Here is a 22,992-nt window from a genome sequence, read left to right on the forward strand (position 1 = left end):
GTGACATTGAAAATTGATCATTGGGAGAGCCCTCACTGGATACAGTAGGCCACACACACACACACACACACTGCTCTCAGTGGACACACACACACACACACACACACACACACACACAGACACACAGACACACGTCTATCAATCATCAACTGTCTGTCGATTAGACAGCCTATGATTGGCAGAAAATCACCTTTTTAAGTATTGATTTGTTCGTTGACCGACGAGGGTCAGACACAAGCAAGTAGTAATGTTATAGCCTATATAATAGAGAGTAACTATCCCAGACACACTATCAGACTCTAAAAAACACAACCCTAGACTATATTCTATAATGCCCACGCTCTTGCAGATGTGCACTCACACACACACACACACACACACACACACACACACACACACACACACACACACACACACACACACACACACACACACACACACACACACACACACACACGCTCTTGCAGATGTGCACTCACACACACACACACACACACACACACACACACACACACACACACACACACACACACACACACACACACACACACACACACACACACACACACACACACACACACACACACACACACACACACACACACACACACACACACACACACACACACACAAACACACACGCTCTTGCAGATGTGCACTCACACGGAACCCCACAAATTTGAACGCATGCGAACACTTGCACTTACTTTAACTTTGTCAGCTGTTTTTACTGTCTGTTGAATTATGCATAACTGTATTTTCTGTGCTTCTGCGTATGAAATATGTGTTGAGAGCAGTGTGGAGGGGTTGTCAATGTGAGTCAATGGTCAGTGAGAAGCTGTAACCTACTGCTGGGGGTAGGGATGATAAACAATCTTCTGCTGCTACTGAGATAAGGGGCCAGTCCCAAATGGCACCCTATTCCCTATATAGTACACCGCTTTTGACTAGGCCCCATAGGGAGGCAACTGAGGTCAGTGTTGAGCACATGCTAATGAAATCCTATCATGGCCCGGTAAATAGAAATAATGATTGCAATTATTGAAAATATTCATCAAATTCCAGCATGTATAAGATGAGATAAAGTCCTGATTTCTGAAATTGAGAGGGCATAGACCTGATAGTGATTTTGGTTCTTCATGCGGAGCTTATTTTGTCAATCCAACGCCAAGATTGAAATTTGCACCTGCAGTGCAACGAGGACTTCTCGCATTCAGAAATATGTCACATTTGATTAGGGTTTGTATTGGTGGAGAATTGACCATGCAAGAACAACCAATGGATTCCCTGAGCTTTTTGGTTGTAGCTTAAAGCTGTTTTACACTATTGTTGATCAACTGGGAGCCATTCAATCTAGTTTATCTGATCAGGTTGTTAAAGGAGCAATCGGCGATTGTTACATACATTTTTGGGACTTAAATTATTGATATACAGCAACACATGGCTTAATGTCGTGTGTCCGACCTAGTGGTAGTCTGCGTTCCACATTGCCCATAGAGCCCTCGTCAAAAGTAGTGCACTATATAGGGGATAGGGTGCCATTTGGAACAGTCCTAGATAGATGGATGGAGGGGGGAGATGAAGGAGAGGGGGGGGGGTCAAATAATGGTGATAATGGCCGGTGAACGGGGAGTTCATTTTAAAAGGCACTGAACAGAAGGGCCTACTTAGCGTAAATAATGCAATGTTATGTATCAGAGAGGAAAAGCGATTAGCTAGACAGATCCATGCACTGCTGATAAACCATCAGATGCACCAAGCCTGTCTGTCACTACAACACACCTCAAAATCTATACTGTTGCTTTCAACCTTTCAAAGCCTCCATGTTATGGCTGTCTCTTTACTTTCTTCTGCCCAGAAACAAAATGCACATGAATGATATGTATTAGCGAAACAATACAGGAGAGAGCGTGCATATTGTGTGTCAGCGCTCATTTAAACATTTGATGCAGAATGAAGAAACCCCCATATGAGCAGTGTGTCAAAGCCAGGGAAAGGACAGCGCTTAACGGTTTGTCTGTGCTGTGGCCCCCATACAGGGAGCTTCTAATTGCACACAATTTGACAAATCCATTTTCCACAGCTGGATGTGCAGTGGAGCAGTTCAGATGGAGTATATCGCTGAAGGATACATATTAGATCACTGTGGTTGGGCAAGAATAAGTACCAAAAGGCATCCCCTATGTCGTGCAGTACTTTTGACCAGAACCCTATGGGTTTCCTTAAGGGCTCTGGTTAAGTAGAGCAAACATATAGGGAATAGGGTGTCATTTGGGTTGCAGCCCCTGTTTCTGTATCGCCAACCCAGTTACCTTAGGCCTGTGTGTTGTGTCCACACACACACACACACACACACATGGTGGCCGCCAAATCACAGATATCGGGGAATAATGCTTGCATCCCAAATGGCACCCTATTCCTTATGTAGTGCACTACATTTGTCCAGGCCCTTAGAGCCATCTGGGATCAGAGCCCATAGAGCAATATGTAGGGAACAGGGTTCCATTTGGGATGCATCCATTGTGTGGTCTCGTAGAGAAGACCACAACACGACGTGGTTAATAGTTTATTTACCTCAGTGCATTCTGTCTCGTGCGGCTCAGCAGTGGACCGCTGGATTGAGTGAGGCAGAGAGAGGCTGTTCTTTCAGCTGTGACCAATAATGAATAAATATTAAAGGACAGCATGCGGGTGTAGACCAATCATTAATTTGGTTGAGATTTACAGACGGGAGAGAGGGATGGCCTCTGTTCTGTGCCAGCAGTTCACTTTAGTCTGCTCAGGGAATGGGGCTCTGGCAGCATAGAGGCCTCCTGAAAGAACCACTCACACCACCGATTTCCTGTGGGCTGTTTATTGTTGACTGACTGACTGATTAATGTCCCAAATGGCACCCTATTACCTATATAGTGCAGTATTTTTTTAACCAGGACAGATATAGGAAATAGGCTGCCATTTGAGACGCAGAACCTGGCTGACAGGCGTCCTGTATGCTGTTTGTTTTTGACTGACGGACTGGTTGCATCCCAATTGGCAGCATATTCCTTATATAGTGGGCCTTTGTCAAAAGTAGTGTACTATAAAGGGAATAGGGTGCTAGTTGGGATTGTTACCTCGACAATCATGAGTGGCTCAAGGGAGGATGGGAGGGAGGCTCTAGCCTGTTAACAATGCTGAATGATAAGCACTGACTCATTAACAAGCTGGAGTACAAGAAGCCTGAGGGAATTACTGGCTAGTGACTGTGACATTAATAAAGAGGCCTAAGCTTCTACATCGCCCTCTAACTCTCTCTCTACTCTGGATGGCCCCGCCCAGGCCACTGGTTTTCAAACCTGGGGCCGTATGTATCAAGCGACTCAGAGTAGGAGTGCTGATCTAGGATCAGTTTTGCCCTTTCAGATCACAATAAATATGGGTACAGTGCCTTGCAAAAGTATTCATCCCCCTTGGCGTTTTTCTTGTTTGGTTGCATTACAACCTGTAATTTAAATATATTTTTATTTGGATTTCATATAAGGGAGATACACAAAATAGACCGAATTGGTGAAGTGAAATGAAAAAAATAACTTAAGTAAAGTGGTGCGTGCATATGTATTCACCCCCTTTGCTATGAAGCCCCTAAATAAGATCTGGTGCAACCATTTACCTCCATAAGTCACACAGTTAGTTAAATAAAGTCCACTTGTGTGCAATCTAAGTGTCACATGATCTGTCACATGATCTCAGTATATATACACCTGTTCTGAAAGGCCCCAGAGTCTGCAACACCACTAAGCAAGGGGCACCACCAAGCAAGCGGCACCATGAAGACCAAGGAGCTCTCCAAACAGGTCAGGGACAAAGTTGTGGAGAAGTACAGATTAGGGTTGGGTTATAAAAAAATATCAGAAACTTTGAACATCCCACAGATCACCATTAAATCCATTATTAAAAATGGAAAGAATATGACACTACAACAAACCTACCAGAGAGGGCCGCCCACCAAAACTCACAGACCAGGCAAGGAGGGCATTGATCAGAGAGTTAACAAAGAGACCAAAGATAACCCTGAAGGAGTTGCAAAGCTCCACAGTGGAGATTGGAGTATCTGTCCATAGGACCACTTTAAGCCATACACTCCACAGAGCTGGGCTTTATGGATGAGTGGCCAGAAAAAAGCCAGAAGCCAGAAGGTCAGATGAGACTAAAATTGAGCTTTTTGGCCATCAAGGAAAACGCTGTGTTTTGAGAATACCATCCCCAAAGTGAAGCATGGTGGTGGCAGCATTAAGTTGTGGGGATGTTTTTCATCACCAGGGAAACTGGTCAGAATTGAAGGAATGATGGATGGCGCTAAATAAAGGGAAATTCTTGAGGGAAACCTGTTTCAGTTTGCAGAGATTTGAGACTGGGACGGAGGTTCAACTTCCAGCAGGACAATGACCCTAAGCAATATGTTAAAGCAACACTTGAGTGGTTTAAGGGGAAACATTTAAATGTCTTGGAATGGCCTAGTCAAAGCCCAGACCTCAAATCCAATTGAGAATCTTTGGTATGACTTAAAGATTGCTGTACACCAGCGGAGCCCATCCAACTTGATGGAGCTGGAGCAGTTTCTCCTTGAAGAATGAGCAAAAATCCCAGTGGCTAGATGTGCCAAGCTTATAGAGACATACCCCAAGAGACTTGCAGCTGTAATTGCTGCAAAAGGTGTCTCTAAGTAATGTATTGACTTTGGGGGGGATAGTTTTGCACGCTCAAGTTTTCTGTTTTTTTTTTGTCTTATTTCTTGTTTGCTTCACAATAAAAAATATTTTGCATCTTCAAAGTGGTAGGCATGTTGTGTAAATCAAATGATACAACCCCCAAAACATTTTTTTATTTCACATTGTAAGGCAAAATCGGAAAAATTTCAAGGGGGGTGAATACTTTTGCAAGCCCATGTATATAGGCAGGAAAGATCCAAAGTTGTTCTGCGTCCCGATTCTCCACCCGTTTCCCACTTGTTTCCCAAGGCACACTATGTGTCATGGATTTAAAAGTATTGGATTGGCGTAATCATTGGCTAGAGGCAGTTTCCACCATTGTTGAATCCATGACGAGAAGTAGTGTGCAAGTGCACACTTTCAGAGAAGGGTGGAGAAAGGGGATGCAGTCCTACTAGAGAGCTGCTGAGAGACAGAAAGGAAGAGAGGAATGAGAGAGAGGGAGACAAACAGACAGAGAGGGAGGGAGAGTGACGAACAAACAGAGAAAGAGAAAGAGAGGGAGGGAGAGACAAAACAAAGAGGAGAGAGGGGACAGAGTGGGAGAGATGAAAAAAAGAGAGAGAGAGCTGGATAGCGACACAGAGAATGAGCGTGGCTGGCTGGGCCAATTTTTGTTTCACCAGCTGATTGATCCTTCCGCAGGTTCACCTACGGAAACCTTGTTACGACTTTAACTTCCTGTTCCAGTATTGAATTTTTTATTGATTTAACTAGGCAAGTCAGTTAAGAACAAATTCTTATTTTCAATGACAGCCAAGGAACAATGGGTTAACTGCTTTGTTCAGGGGCAGAACAACACATTTTTACCTTGTCAGCTCAGCGATTCAATCTTGTAACCTATCGGTTATTAGTCCAATGCTCGAACCACTAGGCTCCCTGCCGCCCAGTAACAACACCTGTCTGTCTGTCCCCTGACCAAATGGCACCCTCTATCCTATATAGCGCACTACCTTTGGCAAAAGTACTGAGCAATCAAGGGAGAAGGGCCTTGGTCAGGACGGTGACCAAGATCCCGATGGTCATTCTGACAGAACGGGATAATCTTCCAGAAGGACAACCATCTCTGCAGCACTCCACCAATCAGGCCTTTATGGTAGAGTGGCCAGACGGAAGCCACTCCTCAGTAATAGGCACATGACAGCCCACTTGGAGTTTGCCAAAAGGAACCTAAAGGACTCTCAGACCATGAGAAAAAAAGATTCTCTGGTCTGATGAAACCAAGATTTAACTATTAGGCCTGAATACCAAGCGTTTGGTCTACAGGAAACCTGGCACCAGCCCTACGGGGAAACATGATGGTGGCAGCAACAACGCTTCGGAACAAGTCTCTGAATTTCCTTGAGTGGCCCAGTCAGAGCCCAGACTTGAACCCGATCGATCATCTCTGGAGAGATCAGAAAATAGCTGTGCAGCGATGCTCCCCATCCAACCTGACAGAGCTTGAGAGGATCAGCAGAGAAGAATGGGAGATAGTCTCCAAATACAGATGTGTCAAGCTTGTATCGTCATACCCAAGAAGACTTGAGACCGTAATCACTGCCAAATGTGCTTCAGAAAGTACTGACTAAAGGGTCTGAATACTTATGTAAAACCTGTTTTTGCTTTGTCATTATAGGTTATTGTGTGTGGATTGATAAGTAAAAAAAATAATTGTATCCATTTTAGAATTAGGCTGTTACGCAGCAAAATGTTAAAAAAAGTCAAGGGGTCTGAATACTTTCAGAATGCACTGTATAGTGGAGTACTATAGGTCTCAGAGTGCACTATATAGGGAATAGGATGCCTATTGGTATGCAGACAACAATGTGTAGAAGAGAATTTCCATTGAGCGTTAAGCAGATTGTGCATCTCAAATGGCACCCTATTTCTATAATGGCGCTGGAGGGGATGGCTCCTAACCAACTGTGCTATTTTTTTTTTTTTTCACATTGTTTGTAACTCATTTCGTACATAATGTTGCTGCTACCGTCACTTATGACCGAAAAGAGCTTCTGGACATCAAAAGAGCGATGACTAGCTCGAACTGGACAAAGATTTTTTCTTTAATGAGTCCAACACAAGGGCTATACTGCTTTGTCGAGACGAGGCCCAAATCCCTGTCGTCACCGTGAAGAAAATACGGAGAAAAAGGGGGAGGAGGGCGTGGTGCCTTGTAAGAATTCGCAGATGAGTAGGTAAACCACCACTAGCCTCCGTATTATTGGCCAACGTGCAATCACTGAAAAACAAACTGGGCGATCTATGATTAAGGCTATCCTACCAACGGGACATTAAAAAATGTAATATCTTATGTTTCACCGAAACATGGCTGAGCGACAACACAAATAATATAGAGCTGGCTGGCTTCTCCATGCATCGGCAGGACAGATCAGCTATGTCTGTTAAGATGAGGGGTGGGGGTGTGTGTCTATTTGTCAATAACTGCTGGTGCGCGATGTCTAATATTAAAGAAGTATTGATGTATTGCTCACCTGAGGTAGAATACCTCATGATAAGCTATAGACCACACTATCTACCAAGAGAGTTCTCATCTATGTTATTCATAGCCATCTATTTACCTCCACAAACCAATGCTGGCACTAAGACCCCACTCAACGAGCTGTGTAAGGCCATAAGGAAACAAGAACATGCTCATCCAGAAGTGGCGCTCCTAGTGTCCGTGGACTTTAAGGCAGGCAAACTTAAATCGGTTTTACCTCATTTCTACCAGAATGTCACATGTGCAACCAGAGGAAAAAAAACTCTAGACCACTTTTACCCCGCACACAGAGATGCATATAAAGCTCTCCCTTGCCCTCCATTTGGAAAATCTGACCATAATTATATCCTCTTGATTCCTGCTTACAAGCAAAAACCAAAGCAGGACGTACCAGTGAGTCGCTCAATACGGAAGTGGTCAAATGACGCGGATGCTACGCTACAGGACTGTTTTGTTAACACAGACTAGAATATGTTCCGGGATTCATCCAATGGTATTGAGGAGTATACCACCTCAGTCACCGGCTTCATCAATAAGTGCATCGACGACGTCGTCCACACAGTCACCGTACGTACATTTCCCAACCAGAAGCCATGGATTACAGGCAACATCCGCACAGAGTTAAAGGCTAGAGCTGCCGCTTTCAAGGAGCGGGACACTAATCCAGACTCTTATAAGAAATCCAGGACTAAGATGGAATCCTACTACACCGGCTCTGATGTCGTCGATTGTGGCAGGCCTGAAGTAGATCCTGTCGAGAAAACTATTACGGACTACATAGGGAAACCCAGGTGTGAGCTGCCCAGAGACACAAGCCTACCAGACGAGCTCATTCCTCTTATTCTCGCTTCGAGGAAAGCAACACTGAAGCATGCATGAGAGCACCAGCATTTCTGGACGACTGTGTGATCACGCTCTCCATACCCGATGTGAGCAAGACCTTTAAACAGGTCAACATTCACAAAGCCGCGGGGCCAGACAGATTACCAGGATGTGTACTCAAAGCATGCGTGGACCAACTGGCAAGTGTCTTCACTGACATGTTCAACCTCTTCATGACCGAGTCTGTAAAACCTACATGTTTCTAACAGACCAGCATGTCCCTGTGCCTAAGGAAGCAAAGGTAACCTGCCTAAATGATTACCGCCCCATAGCACTCATGTCGGTAGTCATGAAGTTCTTTGAAAGGCTGGTCATGGCTCACATCAACACCATCATGCCGGAAACCCTAGACCCACTCCAATTCACATACTGCCCCAACAGATCCATAGATGATGCAATCTCAATTGTACTCCACACTGCCCTTTCCCACCTGGACAAAAGGAACACCTATGTGAGAATGCTGTTCATTGACTACAACTCAGCGTTCAACACCATAGTTCCCTCAAAGCTCACCACTAAGCTAAGGACCCTGGGACTAAACACCTCCCTCTGCAACTGGATCCTGGACTTCCTGACTGTCCGCCCCCATGTGGTAAGGGTAGGCAACAACATGTCGGCCACGCTGATCCTCAACTCTGGGGCCCCTCAGGGGTGTGTACTTAGTTCCCTACTGTACTCACTGTTCCCCCACGACTGTGTGGCCAAACACGACTCCAACACCATCATTAAGTTTACTGATGACACAACAGTGGTAAGCCTGATCACTAACAATGATGAGACAGACTATAGGGAGGAGGTCAGAGACCTGGCAGTGTGGTGCCAGGACAACAACCTCTCCCTCAATGTGAGCAAGACAAAGGAGCTGATTATGGACTATAGGAAAAGGAGAGCCGAACAGACCCTCATTAACATCGACAGGCCTGAAGTAGATCCTGTCGAGAGTTTCAAGTTCCTTGGTGTCAAATCAAATCAAATTGATTTCTATAGCCCTTCTTACATCAGCTGATATCTCAAAGTGCTGTACAGAAACCCAGCCTAAAACCCCAATCAGCAAGCAATGCAGGTGTAGAAGCACTGTGGCTAGGAAAAACTCCATAGAAAGGCCAAAACCTAGGACGAAACCTAGAGAAGAACCAGGCTATGAGGCGTGGTCAGTCCTCTTATGAGGGGTGTCCACATCACCAACAAACTATCATGGTCCAAACACACCAAGACAGTTGTGAAGAGGACACGACAACACCTTTTCCCCTCAGGAAACTGAAAAGATTTGGCATGGGTCCCCATATCCTCAAAAAGTTATACAGCTGCACCTTCGAGAGCATCCTGACCGGTTGCATCACCGCCTGGTATAGCACCTGCTCGGCATCTGACCATAAGGCGGGTAGTGCGTACGGCCCAGTACATCACTGGGGCCAAGCTTCCTGACATCCAGGACCTATATAGTAGGCAGTGTCAGAGGAAGGCCCAAAAAATGTTCAAAGACTCCAGTCACCTGTCATAGACTGTTCTCTCTGCTACCGCACGGCAAGCAGTACCGGAGCGCCAAGTCTAGGACCAAAAGACTCCTTAACATCTTCTACCCCCAAGCCATAAGACTGTTGAACAAATGGCCACCCAGACTATTTACATTGATTTCCCCCCTTTGTTTTTACACTGCTGCTACTTGCTGTTTATTATGCGTGCATAGTCACTTTACAAATGACCTTGACTAACCTGTACCCCCGCACATTGAGTCGGTACTGGTACCCCCTGTATATAGCCTCGTTATTGTTATGTCATATCTTGTTACTTTTTGATTTCATTGTATTTTCTTACTTTAGTTTATTTAGTAAATATTTTCTTAACTCTATTTATTGAACTGCATTGTTGGTTAAGGGCTTGTAAGTAAGCATTTCACGGTAAGGATTACTCTTGTTGTATTCGGCAAATGTGACAAATACAATTTGATTTGATTATACACTGCTCAAAAAAATAAAGGGAACACTAAAATAACACATCCTAGATCTGAATGAATGAAATATTCTTATTAAATACTTTTTTCTTTACATAGTTGAATGTGCTGACAACAAAATCACACAAGTATTATCAATGGAAATCAAATTTATCAACCCATGGAGGTCTGGATTTGGAGTCACACTCAAAATTAAAGTGTAAAACCACACTACAGGCTGATCCAACTTTGATGTAATGTCCTTAAAACAAGTCAAAATGAGGCTCAGTAGTGTGTGTGGCCTCCATGTGCCTGTATGACCTCCCTACAACGCCTGGGCATGCTCCTGATGAGGTGGCGGATGGTCTCCTGAGGGATCTCCTCCCAGACCTGGTGCAACGTGGCGTTGGTGGATGGAGCGAGACATGATGTACCAGATGTGCTCAATTGGATTCAGGTCTGGGGAACGGGCGGGCCAGTCCATAGCATCAATGCCTTCCTCTTGCAGGAACTGCTGACACACTCCAGCCACATGAGGTCTAGCATTGTCTTGCATTAGGAGGAACCCAGGGCCAACCGCACCAGCATATGGTCTCACAAGGGGTCTGAGGATCTCATCTCGGTACCTAATGGCAGTCAGGCTACCTCTGGCGAGGACATGGAGGGCTGTGCGGCCCCACAAAGAAATGCCACACCATGACTGACCCACCGCCAAACCGGTCATGCTGGAGGATGGTGCAGGCAGCAGAATGTTCTCCACGGCGTCTCCAGACTGTCAAGTCTGTCACATGTGCTCAGTGTGAACCTGCTTTCATCTGTGAAGAGCACAGGGTGCCAGTGGCGAATGTGCCAATCTTGGTGTTCTCTGGCAAATGCCAAACGTCCTGCACGGTGTTGGGCTGTAAGCACAACCCCCACCTGTGGACGTCGGGCCCTCATACCACCCTCATGGAGTCTGTTTCTGACCGTTTGAGCAGACACATGCACATTTGTGGCCTGCTGGAGGTCATTTTGCAGGGCTCTGGCAGTGATCCTCCTTGCACAAAGGCGGAGGTAGCGGTCCTGCTGCTGGGTTGTTGCCCTCCTACAGCCTCCTCTACATCTCCTGATGTACTGGCCTGTCTCCTGGTAGCCCCTCCATGCTCTGGACACTACGCTGACAGACACAGCAAACCTTCTTGCCACAGCTCGCATTGATGTGCCATCCTAGATGAGCTGCACTACCTGAGACACTTGTGTGGGTTGTAGACTCCGTCTCATGCTACCACTAGAGTGAAAGCACCGCCAGCATTCAAAAGTGACCAAAACATCAGCCAGGAAGCATAGGAACTGAGAAGTGGTCTATGGTTATCACCTGCAGAACCGCTCCTTTATTGGGGGTGTCTTGCTAATTGCCTATAATTTCCACCTGTTGTCTATTCCATTTGCACAACAGCATGTGAAATGTATTGTCAATCAGTGTTGCTTCCTAAGTGGACAGTTTGATTTCACAGAAGTGTGATTGACTTGGAGTTACATTGTGTTGTTTAAGTGTTCCCTTTATTTTTTTGAGCAGTGTATAGTGCCCATAGGGCCCTGGAGAAACATAGTGCACTATGTAGGGAATCGAGTGCCATTTGCGACGCATCTAGAGTGTTAGCATCCCAAATTGCACCCCTTTCCCTATAATAGCGCACTACTTTTCACCAGATCCCTATTGGCCCTGCTCAAAAGTAGTGCAATATGTAGGGAATGTTATTTGGGAAGCAACCAGATTATTATCATCATCTCCATATTTCCAGCTCAGTCTCTGACTTGTTAGGATCTGACACATACGCAAGACAATCTGGTAGGTGAGACTCACAACCCAGCACAGCACTGAGGCCTGGTGTGATAGTAGTTAAACGGTGATAAAATGAACCCAAATTACATGCACTCTCTTCAATAACATCTGATCTGAGCGGCAGTAGTTCTCAGTAGTTCTCAGTTCTAAACAAGAAGAAGATTAGACCTTATCAATCCAAGTCAGATCCCATCAATCTAGGCCAACTCATTCTATCCCTGATTACATAACAATAAATCAATCTTACTACAACATCACAATAACAAGAACGAGCAATAACGTTGAGCACTCAGGTGTGAGGGAGGCAAGGCCTTTTCTCAATTAGATTTGCTCAACTCATGCGTCCTCTGTCCTCTCTCGCCTCCTTTTGAAAAAGGTCAAAGGGAATCAAGGAGAGGGAACGTGGACGAAAATGTGCTTGCATGAAATGAGAAGTTCCTTCTCCACTCGTGCGTTGGTTCAAGGGGTGGATCCCAAATACATTTGTAAAGTGATAAAAACAAATGAAGTTCATTGTGCAAGATATTTTATAGATAAATGGATTAGTAGCATATTGTTTCTAAATGTGTGTTTCCTCTTCTGTCAGTACAATGGCTGATTCATAGGGGGTGGGCAGATATCAAAACTGTTCCGAGGTAGAATACACTTGTGCTTGTGCCAAAAGGAGGCTATAGTGGAAGGGAGTACCGTCTTCCGCTTGCCTACTAACGAATTGACACACCTCTCAACCACTTATCGGTTGCTGGGTTACGGAGGAGAGAAGACAGAGGATGGACTTTTGCCCAAATGAGAAAAGGCCCATTCCAATCTATGGGAATGAGAAAATCGAGCTGATAGCAGAACTGTCAGCTGTGAGCTGGTCGACCGTTCAGAAAGGCGTTTTGATGAAGGAAACACTAGGGCTGGAAATTAATCAGTAGCTCTTTTGAAACACCAGCGTCATTGTGCAGCAGGCAGAGTCTGGATGCTACGCTGCAATGTTTCCTTTGATTGTGCCATTGCGGTGCAGAGGAATTCTCCTATGGCTCTTTTAATTGATTGCCCTGGGGCATAAATCACCAATGTGTACTGTTGTTGAAGCATGGCTGGAAGGACCAGGAAAGAATTCCAGAGATGCGTCTTTTAAACCCGTCACTGTAGGTGCGGCTGACTCTGAAATGGCACCCTATTCCCTATACAGCACAAGGCTTTTGACCAGTGCCCTGGTCAAAAGTAGAGCACTATATAGGGAATAGGGTGCCATATGGGACACATCCTTCATCTGAACCAATCATGGTGTGTGGTTCCGTGTCTTTAGATGGCTGTATTGTGGACCACAGCACAGTGATTATATTGATTAAAGCATTTCTCTGTTAGTGCAGGGTTCCCCTGAGTGTGTCCTCTGTCCAATGAATGCATGGCTGTGTTGTTGTTTACCACGGTTCGTTGTGCCTTTCTGATGAAGGCATCATTGTGTAGGGTAACTCACTCATCAATGTGCTTTTCTGATGAGGATGTCAATGTGTGGTTTAACTCATAAACATGCCTTTTTCAACTCTAAAGGTCTGGGGCATGGGGGGGGGGATTGTTTTAGATTGTTTTTTTACCATGGATCATTAAGCTATTTGATTGTGAATTTTAGGATCCCTGTATGTGTATAATAAAAATTAAATACAGCAACAAGAAAAAGTGTGTGAACCCTTTGGAACCTGGATTTCTGTATGAATTGGGCATCAAATTAGATCTGATCGTCATCTAAGTCACAACAATAGACAAACACAGTCTGCTTAAACTAATAACACACAAATTCTTGTATTTTTCTTTTTTTATATTGAATACATCATTTAAATATTCACAGTGTAGGTTGGAAAAAGTACGTGAACCCCTAGGCTAATGACTTCTCCAAAAGCTAATTGGAGTCAGGAATCAGCTAACCTGGAGTCCAATCAATGAGACGAGATTGGAGATGTTGGTTAGAGTTGCCTTGCCCTATAAAAAACACTCACAAAATTTGAGTTTGATATTCACAAGAAGCATTGCCTGATGTGAACCATGCCTCGAACAGAAGAGATCTCAGAAGACCTAAGATTACGAAATGTTCACTTGCATAAAGCTGGAAAGGGTTACAAAGTATCTCTAAAAGCCTTGATGTTCATCAGTCCACGGTAAGACAAATTGTCTATCAATGGAGAAAGTTCAGCACTGTTGCTACTCTCCCTAGGAGTGGTCGTCCTGCAAAGATGACTGCAAGAGCACAGCACCGAATGCTCAATGAGGTTAAGAAGAATCCTAGAGTGTCAGCTAAAGACTGACAGAAATCTCTGGAACATGCTAAACAAGAATGCTGTTCATGGGAGCCACTGCTGTCCAAAAAAAACATTGTTGCACGTCTGAAGTTTGCAAAAGTGCACCTGGATGTTCCACAGCGCTACCGGCAAAATATTCTGTGGACAGATGAGATGTTTGGATGGAATACACAACACTATACTGTAAAGTATGGTGGAGGGAGCATCATGGTCTTGGGGCTGCTTAGCTGCCTAAGGGCCTGGACAGCTTGCTGATTCAGATTGACTGAAAAATGAATTCCCAAATTTATCAAGACATTTTGCAGGAGAACGTAAGGCTATCTGTCCGCCAATGGAAGCTCAACAGAAGTTGGGTGATGCAACAGGACAACAACCCAAAAGCCAGAAGTAAATCAACAACAGAATGGCTTCAACAGAAGAAAATACGCCTCCTAGAGTGGCCCAGTCAGAGTCCTGACCTCAACCCAATTGAGATGCTGTGGCATGACCTCAAGAGAGCGGTTCACACCAGACATCCCAATAATATTGCTGAAATGAAACAGTGTTGTAAAGAGGAATGGTATAAAATTCCTCCTGACCGTTGTGCAGGTCTGATCCACAACTACAGAAAACATTTGGTTGACGTTATTGCTGCCAAAGGAGGGTAAACCAGTTATTAAATCCAAGGGTTCACATACCTTTTCCACCCTGCACTGTGAGTGTTTACACAGTGTGTTCAATAAAGACAAGAAAACATATCATTGTTTGTGTGTTATTAGTTTAAGCAGACTGTGTTTGTCTATTGTTGTGACCTAGATAAAGATCAGATCAAATGTTATGACCAATTTGTGCAGAAATCCAAGTATATCCAAAGGGTTCACATACTTTTTCTTGCCACTGTATATTGAATTTGGCCTCTACTACTACAGCCCATAAAAAGGCTTTGAATAACACATTAATAAAAGGCAAAGAATACAGTAAACATGTTTTATCCTAACGAACAAGGTTTTGAAGTGTCTGTCCTTTATCTAGGAGATATAAGAAAGCTCAGGAAATATATATAAAAAAATTGGACACATATTTAACCCCTTTTTTTTGTTGGCACAAAACAACCTCCATACTTGCATTCATTTGTGCAGGTTACCTTCAGACGAGTCTCGTGACACTTGTGAGAGTCTAATCTTTCCATAGAGTGGTCATATTGGTTAGTAGGCCAAACCGTTTGGACGCTACACACGTTTTCAGAGCTGTAGCTCTGCCAAACAGAGCTGTAGTTCTTCCAAACAGAGCTGTAGCTCTGCCAAACAGAGCTGTAGCTCTGCCAAACAGAGCTGTAGCTCTGACAAACAGAGCTGTAGCCCTGACAAACAGAGCTGTAGCTCTGACAAACAGAGCTGTAGCTCTGACAAATGACAAACAGAGCTGTAGCTCTGCCTGTAGCTCTGCCAAACAGAGCTGTAGCTCTGCCAAACAGAGCTGTAGCTCTGCCAAACAGAGCTGTAGCTCTGACAAACAGAGCTGTAGCTCTGACAAACAGAGCTGTAGCTCTGACAAACAGAGCTGTAGCCCTGACAAACAGAGCTGTAGCTCTGCCACTTTCCACTGCAGATGTGGAAGACCGACATAGGCGGATGCGGTGGATAGACACACATCCCATGAAAAAAATATTATAGAAACGGAGGAATTTTGATGGGCATTTTTTTATTACGTTAATTAGATTGACGCACGGGTGTGGTGTAAACTCATCAATGAGTACATCGATGTGTAGTTTACATCTCTAATGTACATCTCTGATGAGAGTCTTGATGACTGAGTTTTACACTATGTTGTAACCCAGTAAGATGCATGTTGATGAATACAGCAGTACAGACAGCGCTGTGTGGTGTAACTCAGCGTTGTCTCTCAGCTGCTAAAGACAAAAGAGCCAAATAGGCGTTTCTAATCTCTGTGCTGAATGAACCTGAAACAAAGAGGAGGAACACAGACACAGAGGCCTGGACACACAGAGGATAAGCTGATTACCCAGACAGAGGGAGAGGGGAGGGGAGGGGAAGAGAGAGAGAGAGAGAGGGGGAGAGAGAGAGGGAGAAGGAGAGGGGGAAAGAGAGAGAGAGAGGGATACAGATGAAAGAAGAAACAATAGCGTGCATTTGGAAAGTATTCAGACCCCTTCACTTTTTCCACATTTTGTTATGTTACAGCCTTTTTCTAAAATTGATTAAATTAATGTTTTTCCTCATCAATCTACACTCCCTACAATGACAAAGCTACAACAGGTTTTTAGATTTTTTGGGGAATTTATCAAATAAAAAAAAACAGAAATACCTTATTTACATAAGTATTCAGACCTTTTTCTATGAGACTCAAAATTGAGCTCAGGTGCATCCTGTTTCCATTGATCATCCTTTAGACTTGATTGGAGTTCAATAAATTGGACATGATTTGGAAAGGCACACACCTGTCTATATAAGGTCCCACAGTTAACAGTGCATGTCAGAGCAAAAACCAAGCCATGAGGTCGAAGGAATTGTCCGTAGAGCTCTGAGACAGGATTGTGTCAAGGAACAGATCTGGGGAAGGGTACCAAACATTTTTGGCAGCATTGAAGGTCCCAAGAACACAGTGGCCTCCATCATTCTTAAATGGAAGAAGTTTGGAACCACCAAGACTCTTCCTAGAGCTGGCCACCCAGCAAAACTGAGCAATCGGTGGAGAAGGGCCTTGGTCAGAGAGGTGACCAAGAACCCGATGGTCACTCTGACAGAGCTCCAAAATTCCTCTGTGGAGATGGGAAGACCTTCCAGAAAGACAACCATCTCTGCAGCACTCCACTAATCAGGCCTTTATAGTAGAGTGGCCAGACGGAATGAACTCCTCAGTAAAAGGCACATGACAGCCCACTTGGAGTTTGCCAAACGGCACCTAAAGGACTCTGGTCTGATGAAACCAATATTGAACTCTTTGGCCTTTATGCCAAGCGTCACACCTGGATGAAACCTGGCACCATCCCTATAGTGAAACATGGTGGTGGCAGCATCATGCTGTGGGGATGTTTTTCAGCGGCAGGGACTGGGAGACTAGTCAGGATTGAGGGAAAGATGACCGGAGCAAAGCAGCAAAACAGCGCAAAGCAAAGCGCTTTGTATTTATGGGGTAGTGTGTAGATTGATGAGTGAAACAAACTATTTAATCGATTTTAGAATAAGGCTGTAATGTAAAAACTGCAACGGGTCTGAATACTTTCCAAATGCACTGTGTGTATTGTTCCTATGGTCTTCCTCTGGAGTAGGACACCATCTTAAAAGGGACATTGTGTGAATATCACCCTCCAGTAGTCTTACCTGATCTACCTACTATATACACACAGTACAAGGCATTACATCCATTCCAGGTGTACACACTAAAGATGCAGCTAATGAAAAGGAGATGAACTTAGAAAAGAATATGCTCCTTCCGTAAGCCTCTTATCCGTGCATGAGAATCTACTTCATTACTCACTTACACGCGGGCACGCACACACGCGGGCACGCACACACGTGGGCACGCACACACGCGGGCACGCACGCACGCGGGCACGCACACACCCTCATCTTTTTTTTATCCACTCTCACAGTCTACTAGGCACACTATTATAAAACCTCTCGTCGCTTGCACACACAAAGACAAGCACTGAGTCTCTCTATCTTGCTCTCCCCTCCCTCTCCCTCCCTTTCATTCTCTCTCCCTCTTGCTGTATCTATGGCTTAAACATGCTCGTTGTGTGCCTTATAGAGACACAAACGGAGACTCTCAGACACGCGCACACACTTGTTCTCGCACACTTTCCTATTTGAAACGGGGCCCTCTAGTTTTTCTGTTGTTGTTGTTCAAACAGAAATCCTCATGTGATTCCAGCTGCTTTTCTGTTGGCTGGAAGGCGTAAGCACGGCAGCCATCTCTCTCTCTGTGTGCATAACACTGGAACAGTTGATATGTAACATTTACTGAAGCGCGTGCCTGCCTGTTTTCTTTTATTAACTGATGTCCTAGGACGTTCCATTCCCTACAGACTGAGGCTTTGTCATAAATGGCACCCTATTCCATATATAGTGCGTGGGCCCTAGTTAAAAGTAGTGCACTTATTTTAATAGGAAATAAGGTGCCATTTTGGATGCAGTGCAAAGTGCATTGTAATTAAAAAGCTCTTCAGACTCTCTCTGTCGGATGAGGAAAACCCGGTCAGAGAAAATGACACAGTGAGAATGAATCAAAGCCGTGCAGGACATGTCCTCCTTGGAATGTGACCAACTCTTCTTCCCATATTTTCATTTTCTCAACTCAGATGCACTCCTTGAATAGACGAGTCAATATGACATTTATTCTCCCATAAGATTGACTAGCGTGAGATGAGGTGCAGCCTCCAATCACTGAGAGGACCAGTTGAGCATATCAAGTGTAATTTGATTGTTCTTCTTAATAACAGGAGAGCTTCAAAACAGTGGATACTAAGCATCCAAATCCTAACCCTTAATTACAGTGTCAATTGGTCTCTGTGTAGTTAGTATCTCTCTTTGTGAGTAACAAAATATTCCAAATGGCACCCTATTCCCTAGGGAGTGCACTACTGTTGACTCTCACTCACTCACTTACTCACTCACTCATTCACTCTACGTCTGTAATTTGATCATAATGAACTGGCTTGAGTATCCTTAGCCAGTTTCAGTATTATATACAGTATTGTATGTTATCTAAATAACTGAAAGGCAACCATTCTTCCTTTAGGCAGATGTGTTTGGTGAAAGGAAGGCAGACAGTTTATCTGCTATGGCAATTTTTTCCCCCTATTTTTAAAATTGTGAGTTATTCATGTTTCACTTTTCAATTTCCAGAGCTATTTTCATGTTTGCTATCATCAGTCTGCGGGTGCTTGGTTGTTCTACAGTCGAGCCCGTGTGATGTTGTCTTCTGTCTGCTCAGGGCCTAGCTAGCTGACAGCCCTAACTCTGGCGATGTTGTTGTGGAATGTTTTGACATTTCAGTCTGTATTACCTGACTTCTCTCTGGATTCGCAGAGAGCTGTGATAGCTTTGTCAATTTAACTCAGGATCTACATTTTGGAGTTTGACGTTTACGGTTTTGCTTTGCTTTACTGGGTTGTGGCCACCGGTTGTGGGCTGATCTAGGATCAGTTTAGCCTTTTAGATCATAATGAACACGATGGCATGTATAGGGGAAAGCTGATCCTAGATTAGCACTCCTGGGTTGCTTTATATCGATACAGGCTCTTTTCTTACACCACTGGTTTTATGTACTCGGCAAGTATCCTGCTGTAATCTATGTTTGATGCTGTTTGATGCTGTGGACTGGAAATGACGTGTATAGAACTGATTCTCGACTGGGTGAACAGTATTGTCTTGTAGTGTGCAGCGTGCTCTGTTCTGGGTGCGCTGTGTTGGACTGGTTTGTTCTGGTTGTGGTTTGCTGATTGTCGCGGCCAGGGTCAGCTCTTTCTGTTGGTTTGCTTCTGTTTTAGCATACTCTGCAGGGAGCGCTCCTGCGATGCCAATTATATTGACTGGAGAAAGGAGGGGAGGAGGGGGTTAGAAGACTTAGTGAAAGGGAGAGAAAAGGGAGGCAGCGAAAAGAAGTAGGGGGAGATAATGAATGAGAGGAGAGACAATGAAAATGGGAAAAAGAGAGAGGGAGGAACAGAGAAGGAGAGAAGGAGACCGTTGAGGGTGAGTGGATGAAAGGAGGGAAGACGAGAACAGAAAGCAGGGAGAGAGAGGGAAATTGGAGGAGAGAGATTCTGTCTGTGAGTGTAATAGTCTCATGCTGTCAGACTCTGGGGAACGCTCTCACTGCAGAGGAAAGAGAGAGAGTGAGACAGAGAGAGCAGTGAGAGCGGAGAAAGAGATAGACGAGGGAGAGAGAGTGCGAAAGAAAGATGACTTCAGCCTTTTTCCCGAGGAAGCGACGGTTCAGCCCCCCTCCTTTCCTCTTAAGCAGTTGTGGTTCCCAATATAAAATGTGATTCTGTGGTGAGATGAATACGTGTGTGAATGAATGGGAGTGTGTCACAGTATCTACATGTGTACAGAGCAGCGGCTATGTGTTTTTCATCCCAACTGGGTCACCAGATGGCACATGTAAAGTTAACCCTGTTATTCAGGCCGTAGCCATGATGTCGGTTAAGAACATGTGGACTGACACACTAATTAGAGACTCAGCCAAGGAGGAGGTTGTTCGCTAACGATGCAACGATGACCCACGTCCCGACCGAGACAGTTACTTAGATTTGGCTTGAATGTGTATGATAAAAACACAGAAAGGGAGAAAGACACAGTCCATCTTCTATTGTTCTACTGTCCCTGTTCATTTCCATTGTTGTGCTGGGTGCCCCTGCTGTTACACCAATTGATCTCCACTCAGTTGATTGGCTTTGACAGACAGTGGGGAACATAAAGGTTGGGTTTGTTAGAGGTACATCTCTGTGAAACATGGAGGTCATTACACACACACACACACACACACACACACACACACACACACACACACACACACACACACACACACACACACACACACACACACACACACACACACACACACACACACACACACACACGGTTTATGTGAACATACACACAGCTACATGTAGTCTGATAAAAAACACAGACACACTCACCCATTGACGCGTATGCACACATTCCGATACACACATTCAGAGCCTTTTGGTCTCTCTGGTCGCTTTGTGTGTCATGTATCTGAATAGTCGGACCCAGGGAGCCTCCGAGGACTCCAGCCGGAGAACACCAACCTGCATTGTCACTGGAACATTAAAAACACAATTCAACAAACGTGTACAAAGCACATGACTTACATGCAATGTACCTATTGTGTTTATTTGTGTAGAGCAGTAGTGTGTCCATGAACATTGTCCTCTGGGGACATCACAGTTTGTCCTATGCTACAAAGGCATCAGAAAAAGGCATTCTTTCAGTTTTTTTTATTTTATACGAGTGCAGTAACTCATGGGCCATGGTAAGGCATTCTTCCTGTGGTCTCCTCCCTATAATCTGCATGCTAATGTTTGTGACGTGTTGCGCGTCTGTCTACGTGTGTCTATTCAAGCTGTAAATTAGGAGAATTCTCCTCAGAAATAATTACCTTAATTGCCTCCAGATATCTACTGTGTTACACATTCATTCGTAACACATGTTGCTATTCGTTGAACCATGTTAACGAGCAAACAACAGCGTGATAAAGCCGACATATGTAACTCTTTATAGGATCTTTATGAATGTAACAATGAGATTTTAACCATGCTGTTTTTGACCATGTAGTTTCGGAAGTTACAGACTAGTCGAGCCGGACCCAGGTTATATTGTTGTGAATTGGTCTAAATGACAGGGAGGGGTCAAGCTTTAGGTCACCATGGTTGCCCTGGTAACCCTGTTCTGGCTGGTTGCCTGGCAACAATTCCCTTTTGTTCCAAATGATTTTATTTGCAGCATATATTCCCCTTTACCCTTGCCTCTTCTGCTCACTTCTATCCATCATCCCCTCTCTCTGTCTTACTCCATCTCTCCCCTTCACTATATATATATATATATATATATATGGTATTTTTCCTTCACTATGGATATAGGGTATGTTTCTCTCTGTAGTCTGCATCTATCCTTCCTCAGACGTCTATAGGGCCATCCCGCTTGTCCTTGGTGCATCCTCATTCCAGTCGGATGTTTCTGAGAATACCACGTATTTGAGGGTGTATGTTGTGTGTTGAACAGAGAGATAGTTAAGAGACATAGGAATAGATAAGAGAGAGAGAGAGAACTATAGTTTTGTGATTGGGTCTTTTGAGGAGCCCTATAGACTTTGACTGATATAGTGATCTCATAACTCCGGCCTCACGGTAATTGACTTCTTATTTCTGTAAGTGGTTTATTGGCAGGAGCAGTAAGTATATTTGCCAAGGCATTAAGATCTCTCTCTCTCTCTCGTTTTCTCTCTTCCCCTCTCTCTCTCGCCTCCATAACGACCTCCTCTCCTATGTTTTGCCGCCTTTCTCACAGTTGGGCTAGTTGCTGGGTGGGGTGGCTTGGTGCCATACAGCTTGGGACTCGGGGGTCTGGGCTGTGAGCTAATGATGTTTGACAAGCACAGAGAGGGCGGGGGTGGCGGTGGGGGGGGTTACAGAAACAGCCAACCACAGGGGTTGGAGGATTGGAAAGGGCGGGATTGAGAGATATACAGAGAATCAGTGTGTTTGTGATAGGAGTCAAGGTGGGGCCCACAAACAGGACAGCAGTGTTTTCCAATCCTGGTCCTGGGGACCCCAAGGGGTGCATATTTTTGATTTTTGCCCTAGTACCAACATGTAATTCAGTCCCCAGGATCAGGATTGGGGAAAACTGCAGTACAGTATTTTGGTCCAAACCAAATTTAATGAAAAACTCTTAAAGGGGCAATCTGTTCCATTTTGGTACATCCAAATAAATGATATATAGTCATCGACTCTTGACGAATATAACTTCTTAATACCAGGATCAAATAGAGTATCCAAATGGACTGACTTCAAAGACCATCATGTTTTATTTCAAACCCTAAATCTCTTTTATACAGTAAATCAACAAGTTGAATCAAGTCCATTTTATACTACAGATGGACCTTGTCTTGATTTGGGCTTTCTTTCAACTATTTGGTAGAAATTCAAAAAAGATGACAGAGCAGCAGAGAAATAAAGGGGAAGTATGGAAGGAATGGAAGAGTGAGCGGAAGCAGGAGAAAAAGGGTTGTAAAGGGTAGAGGGTGGACAGAAGGGCATATCGGCACCCAGGGGATGGGGGGAGGGGTGTGGACAGAGGAGGACAGCTGGACAG

At 44.5% G+C, this 22,992-nt stretch overlaps 1 protein-coding gene across 1 annotated transcript in view; it reads left to right on the top strand.

Annotated features, from left to right (window-relative positions):
• The window catches only part of LOC112227310 (cell adhesion molecule 3-like), a 70,679-nt gene that overhangs the window by 3,001 nt on the left and 44,686 nt on the right, over positions 1-22,992 (top strand).

Source organism: Oncorhynchus tshawytscha, linkage group LG28 (genome assembly GCF_018296145.1).
Source record: "Oncorhynchus tshawytscha isolate Ot180627B linkage group LG28, Otsh_v2.0, whole genome shotgun sequence".
Classification (NCBI taxonomy): Eukaryota; Metazoa; Chordata; class Actinopteri; order Salmoniformes; family Salmonidae; genus Oncorhynchus; species Oncorhynchus tshawytscha.